Source organism: Ictalurus furcatus, chromosome 24, assembly GCF_023375685.1.
Source record: "Ictalurus furcatus strain D&B chromosome 24, Billie_1.0, whole genome shotgun sequence".
NCBI classification, from domain to species: Eukaryota; Metazoa; Chordata; class Actinopteri; order Siluriformes; family Ictaluridae; genus Ictalurus; species Ictalurus furcatus.
This window is the reverse complement of record NC_071278.1, coordinates 18487889-18509031: the sequence shown is the minus strand read 5'-3', so window position 1 is coordinate 18509031 and position 21143 is coordinate 18487889. Positions and strand designations below refer to the sequence as shown.

The 21143-nt window shown below is 41.0% G+C and overlaps 1 protein-coding gene across 4 annotated transcripts in view; it reads right to left on the bottom strand.

Moving 5' to 3' along the window:
- atxn1a (ataxin 1a) overlaps positions 1-21143 on the bottom strand; it is a 109598-nt gene that overhangs the window by 10372 nt on the left and 78083 nt on the right. Inside the window, exon 1 of one of the 4 annotated variants that reach the window (XM_053613432.1) lies at positions 4184-8753. The exons of the other annotated variants lie outside the window; for them this stretch is intronic. The gene's annotated coding sequence lies outside the window, so the exon portion shown is untranslated. Of the gene's footprint in view, positions 1-4183; positions 8754-21143 lie in introns of those variants that run through there. 4 annotated transcript variants of the gene reach the window in all.

Sequence of the window (21143 nt, the reverse complement as noted above, 5' to 3'; positions counted from 1 at the left end):
TGCTGAAGTTCACAGTTTGTTAATGTTCGCTAACATGGTAAATAATGTTACTTAAGGGAACCTTAATGCAAAGTGCAACCCATGACAACTTTCTCGTTTCCCAAAATACTGTCGTGTGGTAGCAAATTTACTCAATCGTTTTAGTCTTCATTTTTGAGAAATTTGACCTGCATAGCAACAGTAACCAAGTGTGGGCGGGGCTTGTGCTTGGTAAATCACATTCTGAAAGAAGACATTTCTGTGAGTTGTAATGGGAAGAGATGAAATAGTTTGAAGTTGAATTGTTTGAGTCAGTTCTAGAGCACTGCGTACAGTAGCATAGCTGTTTAAAAACAACCCTGTGTAAAAACTGACAGCGAAAGCTGAACAGCTCAAACTCTCCCCTGGATCTTTTTTTCTTTTGGAACGCAGTCACAAGGGGAGCGACTGGACTGCTTTTATGGGATGTCTGATACTACCAGCCTGGCAGTAAGGATTAATAAAGCTGCTGCTTATAACTAGAATCACAAACGTGGCTCGGTGCGCTCCTCAAGCTAAATGGCATGCCGGGGAAAGCCTAATCTTCCACTGTGGCAGCCTCCCTGCTTTATCCCTCTGGATTACAAGAGAGAGAACAGAATCACGGCTCAGTCTGCTCTCCTACTATAGAGACAGCACAGCACGCACACTACACCCGAGCCGGGAGGGAGGGAGCGGTGTGGAGCAGCCTCTACTGACCTACATTAGAAGGAACACTACTCAGCACACACCGATTAACACAAAGACACACACTCACACAAACACACACACACACACCAAAAGGACACACAGTGAAAGACGAGGAGTAAAGAGGTTTGTATTGTGCAAGCACATACTTGTAAGTGCGCACACACACACACACACACACACACACACACACACACACTCACACACACACACACTCACACAGATGCACGCAGCTACTGTAAAAGAAGAACACAGTGAGACGACCATCAGTTAGATCTTGCTCAGCACACAGGCTCCACGGAGCGTAGTGAGTATCAGATGACTTGAAATCTAAACTTATTGTCCTCCATCAGGGCTATGAGTTACAACTCAAGGTCCTTGAGCTACAGAGAGCAGCAAAGTGGAATCAGTGCCATTTATCACATATTTACACGCAGTCAATTACCAACATGTATAACCGAACAAACACCTTGTCACGACATATATGCTACTGTCATTAGGGAAGGGAAAATACATGATTCATGGGTGCACTGATATGCTTTCAATCTTGCTTAAGCAACTCTGCAGAAATTGTCATAATCTAACCTTTAGGCTTATGCAATAAGAGTTAGTAATAAAAAGATAACAGTACACAACATTTCTGATAAATAAACATGGGAGGTTTCAGGAAGTAGGAGGAAAGTGGATAACCTGGAGGAAATGGACACAGGGAGAACATGCAGAGAAACTCCACACAGACATTGTGTTTTTCATGAAGCAAAAGCAGGAAGTGGTCACATTTTATGAAATCTTTAATGTAGGCTTTGGAAGTCAGCAATCAAAAATAAGCATCAAGAATTATTATGTAATTACATCTAAGCCTTCACCAGAGCCCAAACAGATCACGATGTGACGAGGTATCCCTCCCTACCAGCCATGAAGAACTCATGATTCATTCATCTTCAGTAACCGCTTTATCCTGGTCAGGGTTGCTGTGGATGTGGAGCCTATTCACAGCCTACTAAATGGATGGGATGCCAGTCCTTCAGTCCATCAGTCCATCGTAGGGCACCATGCACACATACATCGACATATGTGTCCAACCCACCTACCAGCATGTGCACTATATCACAAAAAGTATATGACTAAAAGTATGTGGACACCGGACCACTTCATATGTGGGCCTTCCTTCCCAAAATCTGTTCCTACAAAGCTGAAAGCACACAGTTGTCTAAAATGTTTTTGTATGCTGTAGCTTTAAGATTTGCCTTCACTGGAATCAAGGGCCTTAAAGCAAACCTGTTCCAGCATGATAATGCCCATGTGAACAAAGCGGGCTCCATAAAGTCATGGTTTGCCAAGGTTGATGTAGATCAACTCAACTGGCCTGCACAGAGTCCTGACCTCAACCTCACTGAACACCTTTAGGACGAACTGGAACACAGACTATACCCCAGGCCTTCTTGCCTGACATCAGTGCCCAAGCTCACTCATGCTTTTGTGGCTGAATGGGCAGACATTCCCACAAAATCTAATGAAAGGTCAGATGCCCACATATTTTTGGCCAAATGATGTATCTGGGAGTCGGGAAGAAGCTGGAAAACCCAGAGGAAATTGTGCATGAGTTATCAAACGCTCTGTCAATCCAAAATTCAGGTACTTGTTTAGGTTGGTGCATAATGTCAATTCCGAAAAGTCACATGTGGCAATATTTTGGGAGCAACACTGTTGCAGTGTGCATGTTACGCAGCATTAAACCTGCTTACAGTTCAACCAGGTCAATGCTGACTCGTTTAAGATTGAAAGCTCATGCACAGTCGTTTAATGCATAGTCAGAGCAACAGGTCAAGGCAAAAGGGAACAATTGTACTCGCTTGGCCAGGTTTAAAAATGTGATTCAAATTCATATGAAACCATAGCCAAAATGATCTCTAGGTAAACACTGCATAATTTAATTGAAGCAAAGTGATCAAATATGAGATGAAGTGATCAAATAAATTATTTATACTCCACTTTTTACTCTATTTTCTTGATAGCTGCTGCACATACCCTGCTTTCATATGGCACATGGCCAATGTTCATAGCAGTAGACTAAACAAACTACCACAACTACCAACAACACTGGTGGAAAGTTTTTTTAAAAGAAGCTAAAGGAGCTTTTTGAAGTCTCAGTGTCTCTCCACTTGGACAAACATCCATCCCAGAGTAGTTACTGTGAACATTTACAGGTCAACATAGAAACCTGCCAGCTAGAGATGTTTCAGCTGTGACCTGCCCTCTCCTGGATATCGCTATGAATCCTTGAAATGTATAAGTGACATGCAGACAAGTATGTGAACAATGTTGCTCACAAAGCAGCTGTGTGTGCACATATACACACAGTTATGCACAGAGTAACACAGGGTTAAGGCTACAGGACAACAATTCAGCGAAACACTGATTCTGTTGAATAAATAAAAAGCGGAGTTTACCATGTTTGTGTACTATGAGCAAAACCTACACTGGAAAAAAAAGGGTGTGTTGACTTTTTAAAGTGTTGGTCTGTATATTTAATATATCAATGACTAATTTCGATGTATCCACGTATCGTTACAGTTTCGTCATGATGGTGCAGTGGGTAGCATTGGCGCTTTACAGCTCCAAGGTCCCTGGGTCAATCCTGAGCTTGGGTTACTGTCTGTGTGGAGTTTCTTATGTTATCCTCGTGTCTGTGTGGATTTCCTCTGGGTTCTCTGGTTTCCTTCCACCTTCCAAAAACATTCCGGATTGGCTATGATGAATTGCTCATAGTGTGTGAATTTGTCTGTGTATTGTGGGCTGGCGTCCCATCCGGGGTGCATTCCCAACTCACACCCCGTATTCCAGGGATAGGCTACACCATAATCCATGAACGTTACAGAAAGCTGTGCGTCCTTGCCAACTCGAGGAAAGTTTAATCTCAACTAAAATTTTTGAAATCTTTGGGGGATTTTTTTTGCTAGTTTTCCCCCCTTCATCATTTACACTTCCGATTAAAATGACCTAGAATGCATATCCACGTATACGGCATACTAATGACAGAGTACATAGGCATTTGGTTAATTGCTTTCCTTATGCATTTTTCCTATGAGCAACACTCTGCAGTGCTGCACCGCTGCTGTTGAACAAGGCTCTACCCCTTTAAGAGGTGGGCACACACGGCACACAAACGCAGCTCTCCCTGGCTTCCCAATCATTCTGAGCCTGAGCGCCAGGTCCGCACAAAATCCACCACCAAAAGCAGGCAAGGGGAAAGACCTGAATAGAAAGGTCCCTAGAACTCTCAGAGTTTCAGAGCGGTTGCATGACTTGCACTTTCACGTCCGTGCTGAGAAGGAAAGTCCCAGGGCTAGTTAAGAAAAGACGACTACTCTTAAAGGAGAACTGTGGATAAACGCACACTTTGTGCTGTAGTGAGCAACAGGAGGCAGTGAGCAGACACCATGAACATGGAAGAGCTAGAAAACAGGTCAAGTCTTACCTTAGATTTCCTGTTCCACCTTTCTCAAAGTGTCCATAGAGGCAAATAATTCTTTCAGTAACTCTTCTGCCCTAGGCTGCCTACTTGTTCCCTCGCTCTCCTCTCCGTCTGTGTGTTCAGTTCTACAGCAGGGCTACGCTCAGCCATCCAGGCCCTGAGTGTCACACAGGCAGCCCTGAGCCGGCCCGCCTGCATGTAGCACATCAGTGTGTGTTATGCAAGGGCCTAACTCCCCTCTCTCTCTCTCTCTCTCTCTCTCTCTCTCTCTCTCTCTCTCTCATACACACACATACTCACACTCTCTAACTCACTCACTCAATCAGCTCCTCCCATGCCTCGCCTCACTGCCCTCCACCGACTCCATCAGGTATTCATTCAAAAAAAAAAAACCAACATGAAAAAAAAAAAACACGCCAGCTGGCAACAAGCCCAGACTCCACTCACAAGAAGCAGGAAGGAGGAGAGAGGGAGGAGGAATCACTGATAGACAACGTAAGGCTGAGAAAGTAAAGGACATTGGTGAGAGAGACAGGGATGATTAATAAAAGACAGTGATCATAGGAGATATTCAAGCAAAAACAGACACTGCTAGGAGAAAATGTTCCACTATCTCAGTCAAGGTGTGGCAAAGTCAGAGAATATAAGTCACCAAAATGTTCATCTCTACCTCTGCAGCAGTCACTCAATTACATTTTAAGCCAAACTTACATGTGGTTGAACGGTTACTCGGTTCCTTATGAATTAATTCACTCAGTGGCCACTTTGTCAGGTAAACCTGAAATATGTGTACGTACAATTACTGACTATAGTCCATCAATCTGTCATCTCCCTCTCTACTCAGTCCATTAATGGAAAGGGACCCCAACACCACCCTGCACTAGCATCTGAGATCTTCTGTACATTTTTCTGGACACATCACCCAGCTACAGTCCTATGGTGGTCCCCTTACACGGATGGTCAAGGTAGAGGGCTACAAACAGTAAATGTATACCGACAAACTACCAACATGTTACACTGTAGCTACAGTAAGGGCCAATGTGTGTATCACACCAAGTTGGGGTGCCTAGTTGAAGTGAAAGAATGAATCTAGATTCACTGCAAGAAACATCAGTAGGAGACAAATGTCTTGATAATAAAGTCATTAGCGGCACTAAGAGCCCTGACGCATGTCTAATTACAGTAGCAACAAGATCTCCCACAGCTATGGAACATGGCAAAATAGTTATAGACTACCCGTTGAAATGAAAGTGTAAACTGATTAACGGATGGTGGTAAGGAAAGAAAAATTCTAAACAGGCTTTTCATTGGTACAGCCTGATGCCAACATACTTCTCGGTGTACATGGCCACACACAGCTGGTCTTTATGCTGGCGGTCTTACGGCCTGGCAAAGGTTTTCTCTCAGAAAAAAGAAGTTGAGAACTTGAAGAACAAAAGAACTTGAACTTGAACTCTACTCTTTTCTTGCCGTTGGTCTGATTCCCAAAGGGTACATCTTTGGTATATTTAACAAGTAGCCTATCTTTTACATGGTAATGTGAATGTATTGTACCTTTTAAAGTGATTTACGGTACATAATTTGGCCTTAAGGACCACTCTTGTCCCTTGTAGCTTTTAGAATGATTACTTGACCTTTGCATGTAAAAGATACACACTAAAGGTGTAAAAGGTGTGCCACTGAATGGGTACCACTCCAGTGACAAGGAAATACAAAATACAACACAACACAGTGCTGTTTCCCATAGCATGGAAGAAACCATAAGTCAGCAAACCTCATTAGCGACGCACTCATAATTAACACATGTTCCATGCTCTAGCACCTGTTTATACTATAGATACAGAATAGAGACAAGTATCCCTGACAGAGTGTGCACTAATGAAGCCTCCACTCCAGCAACGAACACTCCCCAGAGTTAAGTGCTCTCCAAAGGTCTTTCTCTTTAAAAGAGCGGTTTGTAAATTGTGGATCCCTCTGCTGCCTGCGAGGTGAATTGCAATTACGTTGAAAGTATTCATAAGCCTTATCATTCTCTCCCATAACCCCCGCTCCTCAGACCTATGCTTTTGGGTTGTTTTTTTTAGAGAAAAGGGGCAGGGCTAAGAAGTTCTGTTCGGCTGGGGCGGAGCTAATATCCAGGCTGGAAAAATGAAAACGGCCAATTGAAACAGAGATAGCTCTCTAAGGCAACAAACAAACAAACAGCTTGAGCAATGTTAATATATATATATAAATAGCTAACAATCATAGCTATTTTGTGTTGTTTTATTATGCGTTTCAAAAAATTATTTTTGAACCCATGCCCAACACAGACTTTTATTGTATTCTGTGAAACCTCCAGCTCAGACTGAATAACCCTGAACGAGACTCAATAAACTCAGCTCAAACTCAAACTAACTCAGCTTACTCATGAGAACAAAAACAAGAGAGGATTGAATCTCCATCACTGCTGAAAGATACGCTGATTCAAACACCACATCAGAAAGAAACAAATCTTGGGCGGAGACTTCGCTGATTGAAATGGTGTGAATCAGGTTTTCCGTACATGCAATTGCAAATACAGCTTACAGCTCAAGGATGTTTCAAAACAATTTGTTTTAAAGCACAGTGAGTGAGATCATGTGGCATCCAAGCAGCCGTACCGAATGACATTATCAGCTATCTACGTTTGTAATATGCATGGTGTATGTATGGTGTGAACAGAACCATCATCCCTTTATATATATAATATACACCAGTGGTCACCAAGCCTGTTCCTGGAGATCTACCTTCCTGAAGACTACAACTGTAATTGTTCCCACCTGACCATCTAATCAATAAAAGCCGTAAGATGTTCTTGATCAACTAAAACAGGTGTGTTTGATTTTGGTTGGAGATGAAACCTACAGGAAGGTAGATCTCAAGTAAGAGGGCTGGTGACCAGTGGTATACACAATGTAAGACAGACGTGTAATGAGTTTCCAGAAACCCTACAGTGGTGCCCTAGCTCTAGCGTACACTTCCAGAACAGTGAAAGAACCTTAGTGTGAGCTTCTTCTCCATCAGCAAGCCCAGCACCAGCCTGTTATTATAAAGCTAATAAAAGCATCAATGCTTACATTAGTGTAATTACAGTGTCATGTGACGGAGCAGCCCAAAGAAGGTTTGCATGATGAATCCAGGCGTGCATCAGTCAGAGAAATCCCCCAAGCACTTTTCACTTTCAGAGGCTGTGAGGTGTGTGTGTGTGTGTGTGTGTGTGTGTGTGTACTGAATGAAACGTACGGAGGAGGAGCGTGTGCCGTTTACACAAGTGCAACAAACGACAAAAACAAGCAGCAAGGGAAGGCTCGTCTGTTGCCATGGTAGCCAATTAGCCATGGTCGCTTTTTCTGGACCTTGAGGATAATTTATTTAGTTTCCATGTGTTTGGATCGAAAAGAGACGAAAGGAGATGAAAGAAAAGGACAAACGAAGCAAGAAAAATGAAATCTGAGTGTTGTATGTAACAAGGCTAAATGAATGTCAGGAACAGCAGGAATCAGTGAGGATTACAACAAGCTCAATAATCAGACACAATCCTTTAAATCATTCCCCCATGAATGGTGGGGTAGTAACCTGAAAAATGAAAACGCCTAGCAAACTAACAAGCTAACAATCTTCAGCCCTAACTATTAGGAGGAGATTTTGTTTGTCAGAAGAATCTATCCACCCATGTGTACAGATACAAGCTCTCAGAGTAGCTGTGACTCCCTCAGTACACAGCTCCAATCTCCCAGACCACCTGCTGAAGCTCTTCAGGCTTCCCACACACACACACACACACACACATACACTCTCTCTCTCTCTCTCTCTCTCTCTCTCTCTCTTCAGAAGTGCTGCCTACAACACTTTAGCTGTATGTTTTTTTTCCCCTTCACACAATTTTTTTTCTGTTTAACTTCTCTTCTCTCTCTCTCTTTCCATATTTCCTTCTCCACTTCTTATTCCTTCCAAAACCCTGCACTTATATAATATACCGCAGGACTGTGCATCACAACAGGTGGTGATTTTTTTACATAGTTTACAAAAATTAAAGCATAGATAGTGGACCTACACGCAATCATAATTTCCTTTCAAATACAAAGTTAGAGCAGCAATAATTCATCACTGTCCAACTGCATACAAACACCAATACAGCTGCCAGAACCAATTTTACTCCTAGAACTTCATTTGAATTTCACTTTTTGGTTCAATTCCCCTTGTGTCGCGTTTGGAATAAACACTACATCAGATACGGCATATTTTTCTCCACATATCCGTTTTTTTTTTTTTTCTTGCACTCCCCAGTGCTCAATCGTCCAATCATGTTGCAGCAGCGCAGTGCATAAAATCATGCAAATACAAGTCAAGAACTTCGGTTTATGTTCACATCAAACATCAGAATGGGGAAAATATGTGATCTGAGTGACTTGAACCATGGCACTGACGTTAGTTCAAGATCAGAAACTGCCGATCTCCTGGAATTTTTACACACAGCAGTCTCAAGAGTTTACTCAGGATAGTGTAAAGAAAAAAAAAACATCCAGTGAGCAACAAGGACAATGCCTTGTTGATGACAGACATCAGAAGAGAATGGTAAGACTGGTTTGAGCTGACATAAAGGCTATGATAACTCAAATAACCACTCTTTACAACCATACTGTGCAGAAAAGCATCTCAGAAGGCAGAACATGCCAAACCTTCAGGAGTAAAGGCTCCAACAGCAGACCACACTGGCTTCCGCTTATATCTTCTTTTTTTTTAATTGCACCCTCTGACGTAAGCATACAGTATAAACGCTCCATTAAATAGGTACAAATGAAAACCTTGGATAAAAGTCAGTTAAATGCGCATGACTTCACAGAAATGCATGCATGATAAGTCATCGTGGAATTATGCGTGATTATGTGCAATTATGTTTCACTGATGTTTATTTGGTGTGCAATCACACAATGCTGCCTATACAGTCTGGTCCGTAGTGTTTAAACAGTGACACAATTTTGGTAATTTTGCCTTGGTACGCCACCACAGTGGATTTGAAATGAAGCAATCAAAATGTGATAGAAGTGTAGACTTTCAGCTTTAATTCAAGGCGTTTAAAATTTTGCACAAACCGTTTAGGAATTATAGCCATTGACCCCACCATTTTTCCCCTCCATTTTCACAGGTTCAAAAGTATTGGACAATTGACCGATAAGCAGTTTCATGGCCAGGTGTGGTAAGTTTCCTCATTAGATTGGGTAGCTGTTCACAGAACCGACCGTATGTCTCGCCCCAATCAAGTAGATAGGAGTCTGGTGTTGTATGACTGAAAATAACTGTCTGGGAATGTTGCCAAATGGCTACCGTGTGCATAGACTTTACTAGAAGTACTTTGGAAGCACCTGGGGTCTGTGTGTAGAGCACAGGCCAGTGGGAGTGTCTTTGAATAGCACAAATGAACAAATGGATGCCTATAACTTTTTCTTTACACTTGAAGAATTTCATATACGGACTCAAGGACATGCCCATGATCCTATCTATAGTATAAAGGACATAATGTGGCCACTCAGAGCTGCTCTTAATTCCACACACACACATATACATATATATATATATTCTCTACAAAATCATGACCATGTTCCCCTCTGTGGTATGATATTATAGACTCATTAAGATTAAAAGCAATTAAATAAATATTTGGAATTTGACAGCCTTAGATTGTACATACATGAGACATGGAGACAGCATACACACTTATATAAAGCATTGCCACATTAGATCCCTTTAAACCCTGTACTGTAACTGTCATACAACAGTGAACACACACACACACAAACCTCTACTATCATCAGACATGCTGCTCATAGGCATGATACATATCATAAGTGTGGCTCTTACAGAAGCAGGATGACTCATTAGCTGTGTGAGCAGACAAACCGGCATGCACAGAGGCCCAGCAGTACACAGAATGCCTGAAGACATTAATGCCCACAGTAATGACCACACACTGAGGCATGCTGGGAGATGAATGGCTACAGATTAACTTCATGCATGTTATAATGTGCTGCCCTGGGAAACAGCACATTATGACATGGGGGAGAGTGCCTGAGCACTTCAGTGCTTTATTATAAGAAAAGTTGTATGAGACTTTATTGCATCTCTCTGTGGGTGAGAAAAAGTGCGTGTGCGTGTGTGATGTACATTCCTGAGTAGTGTCTGTGTGTGTGTGTGTGTGTGTGTGTGTGTGTGTGCTCTGCCTCTCCCAGATGAATACAGTACTGTGAGAGAAGGAGTGAGAGCAGAAGCAACAACCAAGCTAACAGCACCTCAGAGCTGTCACACTTTCTTCATCTCTCTCTCTCTCTCTCTCTCACTCTCACTCTCTCTCTCTCTCTCTCTCACTCTCTCTCTCTCTCTTTCTCTCTCTCCAAGCCAGGTTTGAGGGTGTAACTAGAAATGAGTGTTCCCTGATGTCAGCCAACTCATGAACACACACATGCATATGTCTTACTATTCTTGCGAACACCTTCCACTGGCATAATTATTAATGAAACTAATTATAGCTACACCTACACCTAAATATAATCCTAAATAAAAACTGTAGTTTTAGGTTTCTTTTAAGGTGTTTTCCTCATGGGGACTGGCCAAAAGTTTCCACAAGGTCAAAACTGTCGGATAACGCCTATCCTTGTGAGGACATCTGGTCCTCACTGAGATATAAAAACATGCCCAGATACACACATTCTGCACAAGGGTGGGGGAATAAAAGTGGCAGAAAACACTCTGCACTTTGCATAGCTACATGATGCATATCTGTCACTGTGCAACAGGAGCAGCTACACTGCAAAAAAAAACCCAAAAAACGCCATCTTAGCAAGTTATTCTTATTATAAGATTATAATAAACCAGATATAAGATTATTAAACCTATTTCAAGCCATTTGTTCTCATTTCAAGATTGAAATAGTCTTGTTCTATAGGCAGATCATTTTGCTCATTTTAGGAATTTATTTACAGAAAGAATCAAAGTTATCTGCCAGTAGAATCTTGAATCTTGAAATGAGTACAAATGTCTTGAAATAAGTTTAATAATCTTATATTTGGTTTATTTTAATCTTATAATAGAAAATACTAGATCAATTTGACTATATTTAAGATACTTTCACTTGCTAGGATGACTTTTTTTTTGCTGTGTACATGGTGAGCTTATTCTACCGTACAGTTTTATAAACTTTACATTAATGGCACTATGATGCCACTTACCAAATACCGGTCGCGATGTGGAGGACACACACCTTCTTCACTCTTGCTTCCACTAACACTTTCCCCCAGTGCATTCCTCCACTCCTGTGGCTCAAACAGCATCACCTACACCCCCTTTAATCCTGCTCCACCAAACAGAGCAACCCATACCTTCTTCTGCCAAACAGCACGGCTCATAGATTCTTGACCCTGGTTTCCTCAAACAGAATAGCGCACTTCACTCCTGCTTCCTCCATCATCACCAGATCACAAAGGGACAGAGCCACCAGAGTGCTGGCACTGAACGCAGAAGTCAGAGAAGCGGCTGGCTAAATCCTATATTCACACTAGCGCATGAGGAGTCACTTGTGTTGCTTTTAATTTGTTACTTCTGGGCTTGCAGTGACTGCTATTGTCTGTCGATTGTTTAGATCACATGAGAAACGGTAGTAACCAAAATGTATAACATACAGCCCACACTTCACAAACTGGCACCTTAGAAAGTGAAAATATCTTGAGTTTAGACATTTATATAGTATTTCCTATTATAAGATTACAATTAACCAAATATAAGATTATTAAACCTACTTCTAGACGTTTTTAATCATATACGCAGGGTTTCCTCTGGATACTCCGGTTTCGTCCCCCAGTCCAAAGACATGCGCTGTAGGCTGATTGGCATCTCTACATTGTTCAGAGAGTGTGAATGGGTGTGTGAGTGTGTGTGATTGTGCCCTGCGATGGGCTGGCACCTCGTCCAGGGTGTCCCCCTCCTCGTGCCCCAAGTCCCCTGGGATCCCCTGCTCAAGGCTCTCTGCAACCATGTGTAGGATAAACGGTACAGAAAATGGATGGAAGGATGGACAGTAATCTTATATTTGGTTTGCTGTACTAGGAAATACTAGATAAATTTGACTATAGTCAAGACATTTTCACTCGCTAAGATATTTTTGCAGTGTCCTTTTGTTCAAAATGTTTTAAAGTTTGATTTAAATGCTGCATGCTAGGCTTCGTAATAGCTTCGCTAGCAGATTAGCAAAGCAAGCTAACTGTATTAGCCACTCGCCAGAGTCACCAAAGTCTGCTACTATATTCCAAACTTTGTAATGTCTCTATGGACATTAAACGAGAGGACAAGATCAAACCATGGTTATAAGTATGTCTTCCGGTTTTGGAAGAAACATGGAAACAAACAGGAAATGGGAACTAACTGCAGGTAGGAACTAAATTTGTGAAATGTCAGACCATGCGTACGATAGGACATTTTGTCTCTTGCTGCTGTTGATGAAATTGCAGCGCCGTGTTGTATATGTACATAAAGAAAATTTACGGTCGACCGTCGCTTTGTTGCTTGCTAGTGTGAATGTAATGTAAAAAAAACACATACATAAACATCCACTCAGAAACATCACAGATGAGCTGCCACACAGCGTGGAGTATTGCTCAGACCTAGACACCTGCTGTGGGTTTCTTAATGTGTCCAAAAGCACAGGACCAAACTGCAGCAGAGCCCCATGAGCACTTGTTCACCTCATTGTGGGTGGATGGGTGAACACGCAACTGCACTCCATGTGGCCTTGCTTGGCTTCATTGTGGCTCTCTGGGGCTGTAGCAGGCCAGACAAAGCAGCGGGCAGTCTGTGGGAATTGCTTTAAGGACACTGCTGCGCTCCACAATAGCCCACTCTGAACCCCACAAGGCTGACTAATGAATACACTGCCTGTTCAATCAAATACACTCGATATTTTCTAGAAATATTCTCCAGTTTTAAAAAAAAATTCCACAGTTTACAGTTTAATGCCGAGTGACGCGAATCATTTGCAGACACATTTAGTTGGGTCTGTCAGAAAACCTCTTTTCTTGTAGTATATTTTCACTATGAGACCATTTCAAGACAACTGATTATACAGGCAAAGTAAAAATAAATCAATAACCTCAGCGTATTGTAAAGTCTTAAATAAGGCATCTTCACAAACCACCATAATATGACAAGAGAAACTGATGGTGAGGATTATTTGTTATCTTGGGAGCCTTTTTGCGTGATCGTTCATTCGTGGCACATCAAACATTTAGATAACACTGAGCTAATAAACTGGAGAATAGCAGGCCACCCTTTCCAACCCCCCACCAGCCGTCTTCTCTATAAACAGGATGAAATCTGATAGCATGCGAACCATATGACCTGGCGCAGAAAGAAAAAGACAGAGAGAGACAGAAGGGTGAAAGATTGACTGCTCTGGACTGGGTCGTGCTCAAAACGGCAGCTCACCGGCTGTGCTTCAGGTTGATCTAAGTGCTAGATTAATAAATAAGAAGTTGTTGTTCTTTTAGTCGAATGATTAGTTCATCGTTCAAATGTTGTTTTTACCAATGACCACTTTATTAGGAACTCCTGCACACCAGCTCATTCAAGCAATTATCCAGTCAGCCAATCATGTGGCAGCAGTGCAATGCATCAAATCATACAGATACAGGTGAAGAGCTTCAGGTAAATGTTCACAACAATCTGTGGCATGGTTGTTGGTGCCAGATGGGCTGGTTTGAATATTTAAAGAAAAATCTGCTGGGATTTTCATACACAACAGTATCTAGAGCAGCGGTCATCAAGCATCTTCACTGAGATCTACTTTCCTGCAAGTTTCATCTCCAATCAAAATCTAACAAACCCGTTTAAGTTGATCAAGAACTTCTTAAGGCAATGGTTACTGTAGATGCTGAGGTGGGCACGATTACGGATTTACGAAGCAAAAGTCTTGAGCAAAGTAGATCTCCAGGAACAGGGTTGGTGACCGCTGCTCTAAAGTTGACACAGAATGGTGCGAAAAAACAAAAAACACCCAGTGAGCAGCAGGTCTGTGGCGGAAATGCCTTGTCGATGAGAGAATAAGAGCCAAAGAATGGCCAGACTGGTTCGAGCTGACAGGAAGTCTAGAGTAACTCAAATAACCACTCGTTACAACCATGGTGAGCAGATCAGAATGCACAACGTGTCAAACCTTGATGTGGATAGGCTTCAGTAGCAGAAGACCACATCAAGTAAAACTCCCGTCAACTCCTACACTGGGCACAGGCTCCCCGAAACGGGACAGCTGAAGATTAGAATAACGCCACCTGGTTAAACATTAACATCTTGACACGTCTCGACTGTGGATGTTGCATTTCCTGTTGATGTGGGATTGTGTTTCTGATGATGGCTCGTGATGGTGAAATATATCATCCTGTGCGAAGTGCTGATCTACTTTCACTTTATGTACAACTAGTTAGGATGCTCCTAAAAACTAACTTCTCTCAACAAACATTTCGGGATTGACTTTATACCCTGACTTACGATCAAACTTGTGTTCGTGTGGTGCAGCCTGCCCCTGGGATTTCTCACAACTTCTAGTTAAAATCAGAATTTTAACTGCTGAACCACCTTGTCATTCCTTGCCATACTCCTGTTAAGTTATATGTTGACAGTATACACCTGATGACATCCTTCATGCAAAGTCATTTAGCCAATTCTCTTGTCAGGACAGTCTGACACGTCACGTCATCACACAAAGAAGCAAATCTGAAGCTGAATAGAATCGGCATGAGCCATGTACTGTACCTGAGAGATAAGGTTCTGAGCTTACATCAGAGCTAGTACAAGGTACAAGAGTAAGTGCAAAACTTGATTTTATATAAGGTATTCATTATTCTCTGTGTAAAATGTTCCCTAATCTCCTCGAAGGTAAATAAAGTCCATTCCACTGAATTCAAGTACATCTTAAGGTGTGAGGTACACGTCTACATTACGAGTTATAATATAAACAATCCTTTCTCTTGTACAATTTCTTCAATATTTGACAAACCAATTGGGATCACACCTGTAGGTGAATTATTTCACTTTCCTTTCTTGCAATTCTCAAAGGTACTGCAAGACCCGAAAGCCCAAGAGTATGAAAGCCCATACTCAATAGTGAATGTACAGGTTTTGAGCATGTTAGATTGTAATGTGTGTAATGTGAGAAATGGAGTGTGTGTAATGTGTGTGTTTGTGTGTGTGTGTATGTGTGTGGTTCCTACTCAGCAGGTCCCGGCTATCCCTCTGACAGCCCCGCGACGCCTACTGAAGGTCAGCGTGTCACCTTCCACAAGGCAAGCGTGCAACTCCTCACCCGCAGCGATTGTTTGCAGGGATAATATAGCGCTTAATGGATTTTCCAAGAACAACGCTTTACAATCATGAGCGTTTACAACGGCGGTGAAAAATCTGACGTTGCTGCAGAAATACGAGACATTTCACAGGATTGGTATTGCCTGTGAACCGTTGAAAATGTCGGAGAGCTTGCACGTGGCCCAAGGATACAGCATGCAGTAAATGTAAAAATGTTATCTCACTGCTGTATTCGTGTTAAAAATTCGCATTCGCAATTGCAAATATTTTGTAGTCTAATACTAGACACAATATCAGTAAAGGTAAATCGTCTTAAGGAAACATGTATGAAACAGATTAGGTACCGCGTGTATGTTTATGAATCTGAGATTTTCAAGCACACGCACGCTATGCAAGGAGTAAAAAATAATGAGTATCGCTGTTAAAGGAAACTAATCGATGATAACCTGGTGTGAGTGAAACTGAAGTCTGGAACTGTTTACTCCTCTTGTACCCAAGTAATTTGTCAGTGGTTACAATCCGTTTATAGTTACATTTAAAGTCGTGTTATAACTGCTATGAACAGTCATCCCTTCAACCAGCCTGGTTTTAGCTCAACTTGTTAGACCCTCTGTCCTGAAAACGTTCCCACAGCGGAAACCTTGCTGTCTGTTACAAAGTACTGACACTGGAGACTCCTTCCACAAGCATTAACTAAACATCTCCTTACAGAAAGCTTCACTGTATCAATGATCATGCATGTTCTTTGATTTAAAAAAAATAAAATTAAAAAAAAAAAAAAAAAAAAGATTTTGCCAAATCTGTATTTTATTATTAAATTTAGATTTTGTGGAGCATCTGCTGTAAATGTCCCTGAGTGAGTTATTACCATAGAAACAATAATGTATTACGAAGACCGCATTAATATAAAGCTGTGCATCTAAGCATCTAACCAATCAGATTTGAAAATACAACAGTGCTGCGATATAAATACCCACTCATTCACTTTCGCTAACCCCTTTACCCGGGTTTAGCAGTTTTTCTCCCCGTGGCTAAAGTCTAGAATATTAGTAAAGTCTCCTCACTGTAATCTCACCACAGCTAAGAGCATCGCTGCTTCATTTCTAACGGCAACCTGGAAAACATTAAGTCACTTTCCGTTAGCTGTCTGATATTTTTTCAGCCTGGCCACATGGGAGGTGGATCAAGGTGCAATGACACATCACTCTGAGAACTAGAGGTCTGCCACAGACTTCAGAGGAAATCCCCACTCACTGTTGTGCTCTGGGTGGTCCGATCACAGCAAGAAGCATAGATCTGAAGCTAAAAACCACAGGACAGTTCAGAGTTATTGTCTTTCTGAACACAAGTCAGCATGTTCACCTTAAATCTGAAATCAACCACTTTTAAGACAAAATTCTCATTCTGATGTCATTTTCCATCAAATTGCAACGGCATCTGCCTGTCTGTAAATTTTATTCTCAGTATTAGAATATGGTTAAATAGTATCACGTCATGTCTCACCTGCTTCTACTTCTCCAAACCTCCAGCTATCAATATGGCTCTGGTACATCCAATCAAATCTGAGTGGGATAAACCTGATGAAGCTGTACATCATTTCTCACCCACATCTTCATTTTCATTCAGAAGTATTCAAGCTGATCACTACAGTTTCAACAGGTCTGTTGAAGAAGTCAGCCTTGTAACGGTTCCCAAATAACATTCATGCAATATTTAAAAAACCACTGTAATAGCGCTTCACGATATTATATTACAATGAATGTTGCTCATCCAACCAACATTACATAAAACACTGGTAATGTTCCTACTAGGGATGGCACCGATCCAATACACAGGATGGATATCGGTCTGAACTGAATGTTGGAGGGAGAAAAAAAGTTGATCCGATCCTGTAACAAAGGGAAAAGATGGGAATTTTTTGGAACTGTAAATGTTTACATATAAAGAGACTTGCTTGTATTTTTCATTAGGAATGATTTCTTAAATATTATTTATACTTTATTTACCATGTATTGTTCCCTGAATTATTATTATTATTATTATTATTATTATTATTATTAAGCGTTAACCAATCATTTTAAAGCTTAGTAGATTTTATAGGAAAAAAATATTGGATTTGTACAGTATCTGTATCAGCTGATACTCACGGATTCATCATCAGTATCAGTATTTAAATATGTTTATTGAATGTATGTACAACCTCCTCATAAAATCTGATTTATTTAGAAGCAAAATAACATCATGCTAACCTTAAAATTGTTAGGGTTGTCACGGTACAGGTCGAAAAAAAGTAATGGTTTCCAGTTTATGTTGACTTTAAAGGTGCTAGATTAAAGCCAGCTACTGTATAGTGCTACAATATTAACAAGATTATGTGCAAGAATTCTTTTAAGTAGATAAATCTTAATGAAAAATTAAGCCTGATAACTCAATCATTAATAAAATGCAGATGAGCTAATAAGTGTAGTGGCCTGGGAAAACTCTTCACCTGGTGACATTTCCCATTTTTCTACTATATTTTACTCCAAACCAGGGCTGTGAGATATGACAAAAATATCATATCATGATACCTGGGTATACGTCTACGATACACGACGCATATCACGATGCATAGCTAACAAACTGTCTGCAAAACAGTAGTAAAATAAACAAAAAACTGTTAAAGTGAGTTTGACGATACTTTTCTTTAATGCCTTCAAAGATAAAGATTAATTAAAATATTTTTTAAATGTCAAATCAAGGGCATCCATTCACTACTATTTCATTTGTAATTATTAAAAACATACAATAATACATCAACATACCAACGATATCTCAGAAAAGTGTATCGCGGTATCATGATATCAATATTATATCGCCCAGCCCTACTCCAAACAGAAAAATGTTTCTTTTTGGAATCTTGTCTTAACAAATAAGTTTCTTTTTTAAAGTCTGGTTACCCAAAAAAAAGTGAAAAGGGAGAAAGAATTAATTCTGATTGCATCATGGATATCTGACAGCCAATTTCTGATAAGAACCTGAGTCGATTAGGCTTAGGTCCATTTCTCTATGGAATGTTAATATCCAACACCTTGATGAAAGTTGTAGGCAGATGCACAGTATCCAACATGATCATATTATTTGATTAAATATATTTATGGCTTCTTAAAGAAGACGTGTCAACGTATGTAACAGGCAGAAATCCCTTTAGGCTGACAACTGCCACAAGCAGTTTTGCACTCAAGTCTCCATCAGTGAACAGTGGATAAGTTCAACAAAACAGACTCTATGTGAAAACCGTAATGAATTTCCTGGTTACACAGCTGCACTATTTGACCATGTAGTATTAGCACAGTTATAGAAGGGATTTATTTATAATCGCACTATCCGGTGTCACGCAGATGAGGACGGGTTCCCTTTTGAGTCCGGTTCCTCTCAAGGTTTCTTCCTCATATCGTCTCAGGGAGTCTTTCCTCGCCACCGTCGCCTCTGACTTGCTCATTAGGGATAAATTTATACATTTAAAATCTATATCCTGAAGTTATACATTTCTTTAAAGCTGCTTTGGGACAATATCTATTGTTAAAAGCGCTATACGAATAAAACTGAATTGAATTGAAAACCTATATTCTGGCCAAGACCCAGCCGTTCTGTTTTCCAGACTTCAGCCACAGCAACATCTGATGGGTTTTTCCAGACTACCATACACATTCATGCTCAAAGATTCAACAATGACATCATCACTTTTTGTAATTGTGTGCTTTTTCTGAAAGTCCAGAACCTATTGCTAACAAACACTTCCCATGAACAGAAGTGACCTGCTATTGAAAGTGTTCATGGCGGCAGTGTTAACCACAGGGAGATCTCTAACTCTGAGCTCTTATTCCACGAGAACACAAGAACACCAACGACTGGCCTGGGGATACAAAACAGGTGTCTGTTTTACTGCCGGAGAAAGTATGATGTGTAAATGTGTGTGACTAAGGGTTCACAAGTTAAAGAGAAGACAGTAACACAACAGCATTCTCTCTCTCTCTCTCTCTCTGTCCAGTGCTTTACTCAGAGCCGTGAGCGTCCACATGGCTTTAAGTGGAGAAGGAGAGAAAGAGTGAGCCACAATGGAATGCCTCTGCTCCGCTTGCCAAGAACACTTTTCCCATGCATTAGAGAGCCAAGACTTCCCTCAGCCAGCCAAGAATAGCACCACTGTCCTAACACACTCACTGAGGCCTACACATGCACACACATCCCTCATGTCTGGAGTAACAGAGCTCTTAAAGGCCCACCGGGTGCTTTCCATAAACTATAAATGAGATCTCGATCTTAAAAGGGCAGGTGGACAGTGCAAAAAAAAAAAAAAAAGACACAGTACTCCACATTAGTTGTGAGTTATGAGTTAATAGACGGCTTGCTGAAAGTTAAAATAAGCATAGTGCACGTCGAAGCCCTAGTTATAAATTTCCCCACGATTCGTTCCGAGTTGCCAAATAAAGATTGTGGTAAACACGTATTTTTATTGCATGATGTACTGCTTAGAGATCACAAATGCACATTAGGGAAGTCTCTAAAGTTTCTTACTGTACTTAAGTCTCATTTTGCAGATCTGTACTTGAGTTTTTCTTTCACCTAAAAGTTCGAGAGTGCTACCCAGTCCTGTTTTTTCACGGCTCAGAAAACTAAGCAACAAGGCTAAAAAGTGTTAGCTAAGATACTGTTAAGCTACTTAGCTAGTTAAGTGCATTAATACGAACTAAGAGCAGGTGCGTACTTAGCGCCAGGCAAAGCTAGGCCACCGCCTTGGACCCCCAGAAGCCAAGGGCCCCTAAAAAATGCAAACTTTATATATATTTTTTTTATTATTAATGCTAAGTAACGTATGCTCTTATTTCAGTAGCATCAATGCAAGCCCTCTTCTCCAACCCCAACTGAATAGAGCCCCATTCCTATATTTTTCCTCGGGCCCCCAAATCACCAAATCCGCCCCAAAGAATATAGGAGTATTATACTCTTCTTACAAAGTATTGAATGTAACCCATCGTGTTTTGTGACCTCGACACAAAGTCAGGTAATTTATCCGCGGTGTTCTGTCCTTGCATCGTACATAAATATTATTATTCAAATCTGTCTGTTTTGCTTGCTATTTCTTTGGTATTTTCACATACCTACATGTTGCTAATGCTGAAAAGACGGTCTGTCATCTGTGTGCACTAATTAACGTCAACCAGACCGTACCTTGGCTGATGTGTGTAGTGCAGCAGGCAGTGGGATTCTGAAGCTGCACTACAGATACAGCATCGAGATGCATCGCACCACCGTGAACCTTCAACTATTAACAAAAAAAATGAAACACCCAAACACAAAATCTGCTTGTCCCAGGTGCAAACGCTAATGATCTGCCCACCACCCGTAATACTTCTGACTACAGTTCAGAAGAAAAATCGATATGTTCCACTCACTACATCTGTGAAGTTATCAGTCAGCTTCCTTTAAATATCTAAGAGACGTGATGGCACGAATGAGTCTTACTGCTACATGCACTTTGTATTTATCAATTGTATTGTGACAGCTACACTATATGGCCAAAAGTTTGTGGACACCTGACCATAACACCCATGTGTGG